We start from the raw sequence: 10,683 nt of genomic DNA, 5'->3' as shown, positions 1-10,683 counted from the left end.
ACAAAAAGAGAGACTTTTTTGTATTGGAAGTAACCTGATTAATTTTTATTTTCTTCAAGGAGAGATACTTGAAAGGAATATGTTTGTCCATCTGTTGGATCCAAACATTTCTATATTTTGTAAATGTTGTTTTTTTTTTATCGTTTACTATTTGCACTACAATGGTGTTTGACCTGTCTAATCCCTTATTTAACAAGTATTTTCTGTGGGTGGGGGTGGGGGGGGTTAAGAGCTGCACTTAATGTGAGCTATAAAAGAACTGCTACAGCACACAAAATAGCTATTTTTATTATTATAATTATAATTATTATTATTATTTTGTACCTTAAAAAATAGACACATACACCAAAGACATTTGTGTGAGCCTTTAAACAGTCTGTCTGTGGTTGGTATCATTCACCATCAGTGAGTCAGGGGTTGGGATTCAAGGTGGAGTAGGGTGGATCGTGTTCAGGCTTCGGAGACCTGAGAAGTTTGGGTTTTGACTCCTTTGACATCCATTAAGCAGGACATTTCATACTGGACGTACAGTAGTTGTACACTGTTGGATGTCAAGTTCAATCGGATTCACAGAACACTACATGCTTGTATGTGTATATATACATTGCTTGTGCATATGCGTACCTGTGTGTATATATACATGTATTGCATCATGCCCATATACACATTGTAAGGACTTCAGGCTGTCATTTTTTAAATGTTCTTAAAGCAATGAATGTTTGTGTGCAAAACACAGTATTTTTAAGAAGGATAGGCTATAGTTTTGCTTTTACTCTGAATTAGGTGGGCACGTTTCAAAAAGTTGGGTGGGAAGAAGCCTGGAAATGCCAGTGAATATTCAGCAAGACCCTCTTTCCATGTGCAGGGACTGAGTTACCTCTTCTCTCTTGTCCCCCACCTCCACCCCACCAGGGAGAACAGGAAACTCATGTTCTTCAAGGTTCTAGGCTGACCTGAAGTTGTTTTTTTGGTTTGTTTGTTTTTTTGGTAACTTATATTTATTATCTATTGGAATCAATCTTAAATCAGAAAGCTTTTTCAGAAAGAAAAAATTAATCTTTAGGCCTTTGGTTACTTTTTTTTTTTTTTTTTTTTTTTTTTTTTTAAGTCCTGTTTGTGAGAAATTTTACTTGCTGGGCTACATAATGTTGTTGCCCCTAGAAAAAAACTAAATACCTTGGGGGGGGGGAGGTCTTAAGAGTTTGAGAGTAAGAAAGAGAACTGCAGGGGTGACAGCAGTGGTAAAAATCCCTAATATTTTATTTAACTTACAGCCAAAACTCTTGATACATAAGTTTGTATGTATTGACTCAGATGCACAAAAAGAAAAAAAAAACACTTTGTTTTATGAATATCAAAGTACATGCTTAAAGCTAAATTTCTACTAATTTATTCCACAGTATTTAGCTTGCCTAGGATAGCTCATAAGTTATTCATTTATATGCTTTTAAAAATACAGAGCCTTATTTTTACTGACTTGTTTGAAGTTTGCAAAAATTGAAAAAAATACTAATAATTTGGAAAAAAATTGCATTCATTAGCATTTTGTAAAATACTGAAACTTTCAGCCCTATGTCCATTCATAGATTAAAAAAAAATAATTGTAGGAAAATAAAATAGTGAGAAACCAAACATTACAAAAGGTGGTTTAGCTCTTCTTGAGATAAATACTAAATCGGTATACTATGTAACACTAGGCTGTATGTAGGCAAATTATTTTAATGTTATTACTGGGCAAATATACTTACTACATCTTGAGGTCCATCCTTTCTTAGGCAGAAACATAACATGTACTACATGGGAGTGGACCCTAAGCGCAAGAGGGAGAGCATGCAAAATTGGTCCTTGCTTCCTCACTCTTAACCACTGACGAGGAAATCGTGCAGGTGGGGAAGGTGCGCATGGTGAGGAAAGCTTCAAGGAGAGGGGGATGGCAGTGTTCAACTTTACAAACTGCCATGAAAAACTTAGAGGGTGTTTTGAACTGCGTCTTAACTGTTACTGGAACTAATAGCGGAACCCATGAAAATAAGCGTGGGGAACCAAGTCCTAGTTCCCTGTGTGCTAGCAGAGATGGCCAGGGCAATGGGAAAAACAAGATGTTCGAAAGACAGTTGCTACCTGTTTGTGGCTCCCATTCATCTCAAGTGCGTGCCCCATCTTTGTAAGCCCTTTAAAAGAGTGCTTGACCTGTTGGGGGTAAGACGGAGTTTGACTAGTGGCCACAGTAATTAGAAGCAGAGCAAAGTGAAATTCCATACGACACTATTTTCATGGGATGATTTAATTGAAACTAAATGATCGAGTTATCAAATACCTATAAACTTTAACTTTATTTCATTAAATTTATATGGCCTTGAAATAGAATGATAAGTTATTGCTATCTTCAATAACCTTGGAAGATATGCGGGCTTGTGAATAACCCCACTTTTCATGTAGCAGCATGAGGCCAAAAGAAAAAACTTTAAAATTCTACCATATTGGGCTCTTCAGAGTATGTTTTCTTTAAAACAGGGTGGCTCTGGCTGATCTTAGTATCTCTCTACTCTTCCCTAGGGCTGATCTCTAGGCTCTTAAAAATCTACACATACCAGTCTTAAAAGCTCTGAAAAGCATTCGTCCCCAAGTATCTTTTAAGAATGATATATATTTTGTAGTTTGGACTCTTCTTTCTCCCTGTTTTCCTTTTTTCCTCCCTTCCTTCCTTCCTTCCTTCCTTCCTTCCTTTCTTTCTTCTTTCTTTCTTTCTTCTTTCACTTTTTTTTAAATTTTTTTCAAAAAGAGCATGGCAAATTCCAGCACACTGACTTGGGGTTTTTCTTGCCCCAGAAGACCAATCAATTTCATAGATATTTAAGATTGATTCCACACTTTTTTTCCAGGAGAATGCCTGCATTCTCCTCTAAGGAAGAGCAAGTGAATTTTTTTTTTCACCCCCGTGGGATTGGACCTCAAGAAGTAAGTCTAAAAAATAGAGAGCGTGAATGCCCCAGTTGTATTAAGCTTAGATTCAAATTATTATGTTCACTTGAAAAAATGATTTCCCGGGGGCCTTTTGGCAACTTCCCTTTTCAATGTAGAGAAAAACTTAGTCACCCTGAAAACCTACACAATAAACGAAACTTGTAGATGTGGGCAGGAGGTTTGGGGGTGGACATTGTGTGTGTTTAAATTAAACCCTTTATCACTGAAAGCTGTTGTATGGGTCAGAGAGGATGAATGCTCACTCAGAAGCTGTTCACATCTTCAAGAGCAGAAGCAAACCACATGTCTCAGCTCTATTATTTATTTTTTATGCATAAAGTGCATCATTTCTTCTGTATTAATTTCCAGTGGGTTTTACCCTCTATTTAAATGCTTTGAAAAACAGTGCATTGACAATGGGTTGATATTTTTCTTTAAAAGAAAAATATAATTATGAAAGCCAAGATAATCTGAAGCCTGTTTTGTTTTAAAACTTTTTATGTTTTGTGGTTGATGTTGTTTGTTTGTTTGTTTGTTTTTATTTTTTATTTTTATTTTATTTTATTATTTTTTTTGTTTTGTTTTGGCATACTACATGCAGTTCTTTAACCAATGTCTGTTTGGCTAATGTAATTAAAGTTGTTAATTTATATGAGTGCATTTCAACTATGTCAATGGTTTCTTAATATTTATTGTGTAGAAGTACTGGTAATTTTTTTATTTACAATCTGTTTAAAGAGATAACAGTTTGATATGTTTTCATGTGTTTATAGCGGAAGTTATTTATTTCTATGGCATTCCAGCGGATATTTTGGTGTTTGCAAGGCATGCAGTCAATATTTTGTACAGTTAGTGGACAGTATTCAGCAGCGCCTGATAGCTTCTTTGGCCTTATGTTAAATAAAAAACCTGTTTGGGATTTATTTTTTATTTTTATTTTTATTCTATGTCTTATTGGTTTTCCAAGATCAACTTGGCACACACACTGCTACACCCTTCGCTGGGTGATAATTTCATTTCTCCTGTAATTCTTGGGCAAAGTATGAGACACAGACTGAACGGAAGAGAGAGGGGACCAAAGCTGGAACAGGAGAACTGAGGGAGGAAAAGAATAACTATTGCTGTGGCAGGGCTTTGTAATAAGCTGCAGATGCTTGGACCAGCAGGAGTTATATTTTATTCATTTTGTTAATTTCCTATTTCTCAAGCTGTAGTGGCAAGTAACATGAAATAAAGCAACATTCCCTTCTTCCCTCCGTCCCTTCCTCCCTCCTCCTTCTCTCCTTCCCTACGTCCTCTCTTTTCCCTCCCTTCTTTCTTATTCCTTTCCTTCTGGCTAGAAAATCCGAATTGCATGAGAGCAGAAAAGAGCATACCTTAGGAAAGAAAAGAACCTAGACCAACAGGACCAATATGGAAAGAAGGACAGTCAACAATGAATTGATTGTTTAATCTTTTCTTCTATAGGTTTCCCTGTAGTATCTGTGCCAATCAAAGAGATTATATGGAGAAACTAACTCCTGTAAACACCCTGGGTACTGCCGGGTGAACCAAGCAAGTCCTGTGTGCCCATTGGGTAGATGTTACTTTCCCTGCTTTTACATCCGAGGCATAAAGTAACATTAATTGGAACTAGGATTCCAATCCAGGTCTATCTTCAAGTCTAAAGTTATTACTTTGCTGCCCCGGACCCTGATATTTATATTAGTTTCTTTATGGACTGAGAAAAAAAAGAGGGAGGTGGCCATGGGGGTTGGGACTGAGTGTTGAAGACACTTCTAACTTTTTACCACACTTTATATTCACCAGACAGTTTACTTATCTCCAAGTGAAATGCCAGGTTCATGTAAAATCGTATTAAACCCTTTTTATTTGTTTTAGGTAGAAAAGTTACATTTTTTGAAAATTAAAAATGAGAGTCGTTCCAGTTTTGCTTTACATTTATGAATATGTCTTATTTTTTCTGTTCTCATATTGTGCTACATGAAACCCTTTACCCAAAGTATTTTTCTTTATGGGCCCAGTGGTATTCTTGCGTGCACGTGTGTGGGTACACACAGGAGCACATGCGTTAGGCTTCATTTCCTGCCAGGTTTAATAATGAATGCATGTTAGTAACTAAGTAAAAACTCCACTAAATTACAAATGAGTAACATTATAAAATTTATACGGATATTACCATCATTAAGGCAAAAATAACAGACAGAAACCAAAGTCAAGTGTAGAAAAATATATCAATATGTATATATATATATATGTTACACATCTAACGTATATGATGAAGATGCATATATATGGGGCACAGTGTCATCATTCAAGGGGAACTGCCAAATCCATTTAATTTAGAAGTTCGATGCTTTCTCAGAAAACAGTTTAATTGTCTGAGGAGGTATCCAAGTGTAAGGGCACAGAGCATTGCATTAATTTCCTCTTGCATCAAATAATGGCGTCGGCTCCTTTGAAAGAATTCTGGTGTTTCTGCGTTGAATCCAATTTTAAGTCTTCTCTTTGGTCCATGAAAAGGCAGGATTCATTAGAAATTCTCCATTACACTCTTTCAGGCTTTCTTGAATTGTCATGTAATTAACAGCGAGAAGAAAAAAGGGAGGCAAATTGTTTATCCACAAGCAAAAAAAAAAAAAAACCAAAAAACCCACAGAGCTGTTTCAAGACATTTTAGACATCAGCAATCGTCCCCCTTGCCTCTGTGCACTTTGGGAAGAGCTTGAAATCCTCAGAGTCCAGCAAGATGTCACATCACTAGAGGGACACCAGAGAAGTCCTCTTCTCACAGAACCCTTAGCAGTTAAAATCCCACAGTGGGTTTGAGAAATACAAGGCCAACTGATTGACTAAAAATGATGAGGAGTCTTACTTTTTAAAACTGATTTCTGCTCAGGAAGGAGTCCGAAGGAGCTCGGAGGGAAGGTCCAGTCAGGGTCAGAAAAGGACATTGGAAAAGCCACCGAGGGCAAGAGTTAAGGTGCGGCTGTCATTCCTCCTGTCACGGTGGTGGCAGTGCCTGCATCATTGTCCGTGTGGGGACGCACTGTTCTAAGACAAACACTATCATGTGGCAGCAAAGGTCCCACCGAATATATACGTCTTTCATTAATGAAGTTGTCCCAACACAGTTGAGCCCCACAGCCCAAAAGCTTAAAAAGCTGGGTACTCACATGGGATAAAGGCTGTCATTATGGGGAAACTCGTCCATTGTGAAAGCAAGAAAGCAAAAGAGAAAAGAAAAAAAAAAAAAGAAAAAAGGACAAACACTGCTAATCTATGCCAGAAACAGCAGGCCTGAGGCAGGGGGTTGACAAAGCCTTGTGCTTCAAAGTGCTTATTGTGCTAGAACTTCCAAGGGCTGTGAAGACAAGCATCAAACTCTTCTAAATGGAACCAGGGAGGCTTCCTGCCATTGATCTCAACAACAAATGTTTGTGTTTCATGGTCAATTTATGTATCCCTCAAAGACTCGAAGTAAAATTGTCATTAAATAGGATATTTTTAAAGATAAAACTAATTTTCCATTTGAGTAATCATATCCTCAACACGGGTCCATTTGCCAACTAGATGACATGGTTTGAAATGGTCTTGTGATGATATATTTAGTAGCTATTAATGTTCCCAGCATTATGGGGCTCACAATTCTGAAATCAACTAACCCTTGTGAGTTTTCGTAGTCTTGATGAGATCGTGGACTGGCCCATATTGCTGTGAGGTTACTAGTAACGGCCTCAGATTGAAAACTTGGTGCAAGCAAAGATAGCCCCCTTCGTTTGGGGCTCAGGAGAATAGAATTTGAGTTACATGGAAAACTCTAGATAATTGGGTTGCGTCAACCATTTATTTAGCTGCTTTGCGAAAAGAGTCTGGACGGAGGACTCAAAAGAATTTTCCCTGAACTTAACGCTGCCTAGTAAGTAGTATGCCCCCATGACTCCTTGAAAGAGGAGTGGACGGCGAATGCTTGTTGGCCCTGTCAGTGTCCCAGTGACCCAAGTGTCAATAGGTATGGAGGAGCAAAACAAACCAGCCAGTACCAGGCTCACTGCTGTGACCAGGCTTCATAGGGTGATGGTGAACAGCTTTTATCTTTAGGCGTTAAATGTTTCACAAGACAGAAAGTGCAATATTAACTCGTTTTATATTGAACAACTCCCCAATTATGATCCTAACTAGATCCATCCGTCATCTGGGAAACTGATTTTCCAAGTAGTCAGTCCAGAATTGGGAGTACATGGATTAGGCATTAGAAGTAAATTCTAGGGAAAAGTAATCACTGTAAAACAAAACAAAGCAAAACAAACATCTTTCAGATGTCAAAACTGGAGAGAAAGTAAGAAAGGAGGTGAAACCCGTGGGCGGCAAGGGTGAGGTCAGGTACTTCTCTCCAGATTCAGCGGGACTTACCAGGAGCAAACTGATAAATGCATGTGCTGGCCTTGAGGAATCATATTGCTTGAGGGTTTTAGATTTTTGTTTTGTTTTGCTTTGCTTTTCCCGAAGGAGGTGCCCAGGGGAAAGCAGGGTGGGGAAGGCTGTACCCTCCGCCTGTCAGTCTTCAAAGACTTGAGTCTAGACCAGTGGAGAGAGGCGGCTGCAGGCAGAAATGGAAGGAGCCTTAACATCAAGGACCCTGTGGTTCCCAAATAACAAATTGTGATACTATGCGGGATAGAGGACCATTTTCCCTGATCATGTGTTGAAGGTAGCACCATGGCTGCTGCAAAGAAAATGGGCCAACAGTTTGGGGAGCCGTGAGACACAGGACCTTCACCAGATTTCAGCGTTTTTGAGGTGGCCTCTGAAAACAGTGTCTGTGTGATGGATTCCCATTGGAGGTGTGGCACAACTGAGAGAGGTTTTGTAGGAACGGAAGTTCCTTATAGGAACCGACTGGACAGTTTATTGGCCCGCATGAAACACCCGTGGTTTCCCAGGTACAACTGGATAAAATGTAGAGAGGGGCTATGCATCTACTAAGTTCCATCTTTGATCTTAAAGAGGTGGATGTGGTTTTAAACTGTATGAATAGGGCTTAATATCATTACCCTGCCTCCTTGTTTTCACATTAGATCTAATACGAAGGGAATTATAGTAATTATATGACTTCATTTCTCAAAAAAGCCAGTTTGGTTTCACATGAATGGATAATGTACAGCACTAACCCTACTTGAACTTGTCTATGCATGGAGAAACGGAAGATGAGTCGGTCATGGAGAGAATGCTAAGCATATTTGGTCCAGGATGTCCTTGAATTTGGTGATATGACCTTGAACCAGATGCTTTGATTCTGGATTTATTCTTCTTTAGGGTGAAGTCATGGTACCTAGGCAGCATGTGTCCCTGGGGTACTCGGAGAATGAGTTCATGTCAAAGTGCTTTAGTGACTGAAAAATCAAAATAATGAGGATACCCTTCCCATCTTCCTTAATCCATAAACACAATCCCCCAGGCTATTACTTTGTTTCTAACATTTTTTTAAATTCTATAATTTATTCTTTACTTACCATTGTATCCAAACCACGCAGTACACCACTGTGAAATGAGTTTATGATAAAGAAACACGGTCTGAATAGAGTTTTTAAAGAATAATAGTGACCGTGCTATACAACCTTGGCCAAAGGTACTTTTTTAAAACTTTGAAAGTTACTCCTTCAAGAAATTTTCAAGTGCAGTTAATCCCAAAATATCTACACATTTACCATGTTACTCCAATGTAAAGTCATTGGAAATGCTTTTATAGGCTATTTTATTATTATTATTATATTATTATTATTATTATTATTATTATTATTATAGGCTATTTTATAGGAAATGGCTATTATAGACTATCACTTTCCAGAGACACACAGCAGAAAATTCTTCTATTTGAAAATTCAGAAGGGGGGCACCTGGGTGGCTTAGTCAGTTAAGCGTCGGACTTCGGCTCAGGTCATGGTCTCCTGGTCCATGAGTTCGAGCCCTGTGCTGGGCTCTGTGCTGACAGCTCAGAGCCTGGAGCCTGCTTTGGATTCTGTGTCTCCCTCTCTCTGTTCCTCCCCCACTCACATTCTGTCTCTCTTTCTCTCTCTCTCAAAAATAAGTAAACATCCAAAAAAATTTTCTTTTGAAAAGTCAGAAGGGCCTTTTTGGCCCATTGAGAAGGTACATGCTATTAAAACAAGCAAAGCTGATTTAACTGTCTGTTCCGAGGAAAGTGCTGGAAAAAGTTTCTAATCATTATAGTTAGGCATGCCCTGTATTTGGCTTCTGAGTTTTAATCTTCTTTTTTTGAAGTTTATGAATTAAATAATTAAATTACAGTAAACTGGGGCGCCTGGGTGGCTCAGTCTGTCTGTTAAGCATCTGACTCTCAATTTTGGCTCAGCTCCTGCTCTCAGTTTGTGTGTCGGGGAGGCCTGCACGGACTCTGCGTTGAGAGCGTGGGCTCTGCTTGAGATTCTTCCTCTTTCTTTGCCCTTCCCCTGCTCAAACTCTGTCTCTCTCTAAATAAACTTAAAAAAATTAAATCACATTAAAGTTATAACATAGTGAAGAGAATAACTTCTAGGATAGGTAACACAAACTTCAGGTCAGCTACTTAGTGGCATCGTCACACTGGAAAATTATTTAAATTCAGTAACTATATTTCCTTTACTTCTTTACATTTAAGATAAAAATAATATCTACCTGATAAGACTTCTTGGAAAATTTCCAAAGTGAAAAGACATCTAAATGGCAGAGGTCAGGGTCTGATATGATGAGTTTACCATTGACCCCCTGCTAGAAATATCCAGTTATATTTTTATGGCCCCACTCTCCAAGAATTATCAGAAACACTTCCTGCAATTGGACCCTGTCCTGGGCATTTTAGGACGCTAGTTCTGGCCTTAGTGCCACGGGATGTTTTGAGAGTAGATATTATTACTTGCTCTCTATGATATCAATCGGGGAGGGTTCTTGTTTTTGATCCAAACAGCTTTCGTAAATAATCCTGTTATCGCCATCCTTTTCAGCCTCATCCATCCATCTCTTGAGGTAACACTTCCGTTATTAGTTTAATGTATAAATGAAAGAAACACCTAATTTCTTTGAACTGATGGGAACTGAAGTGTCTTATATAAAGCATTTTGTTTTCTAACTGAAGAAGATCCTTTTAAACACTGAAAAGGAAATTAGCGGATGTTTGACTCTAAAAAGTAGACATGTGACCAAACAGGTTTAAATAATAAAGACATTTGTTGCCCATTTAATGTGGAACCAAGGTTCTAGGTGTAGTGTAATCATGGCACCCGCTCTATTTCTTTACAATTCTCTGATCACTCCCCTCGTCCGTATTTTGGCTTCATCATCAGACTCATGATCTCCACCAAACCCTTAGCAAAAACTGGATATTCATCTTCATGTGGATCTAGCATAGACTGCTACCCATGGTTTTCTCTTAAAAACAGCAAGGACCTTTCACAGAGAGAGTCAATCTTTCCTAGTGACTTTCTGGCTCAAGTTGGCACAGGCCAGTCTCCAGGACAGGAGACCATGATTGACTAAGAAAAATCAGAGCCAACTTCCTGAGAAGGGCCGGTTCCCTAAATAGTACTGTTGCCAGATGCCTGGGATTAGGTAGCGTGAAAGGTGGAGAGTCAAATATTACAAGTACCAGACTTGTATTTCAATATTCTTGAGGGAAATCTTTATACAGTGCTCCCACTTTCCATATTCTTAAATAGACAACCC

The sequence above is a fragment of the Herpailurus yagouaroundi genome, unplaced genomic scaffold, assembly GCF_014898765.1.
Source record: "Herpailurus yagouaroundi ecotype Mexico unplaced genomic scaffold, PumYag 100, whole genome shotgun sequence".
Classification (NCBI taxonomy): Eukaryota; Metazoa; Chordata; class Mammalia; order Carnivora; family Felidae; genus Herpailurus; species Herpailurus yagouaroundi.
This window is presented reverse-complemented; position numbering follows the sequence as displayed.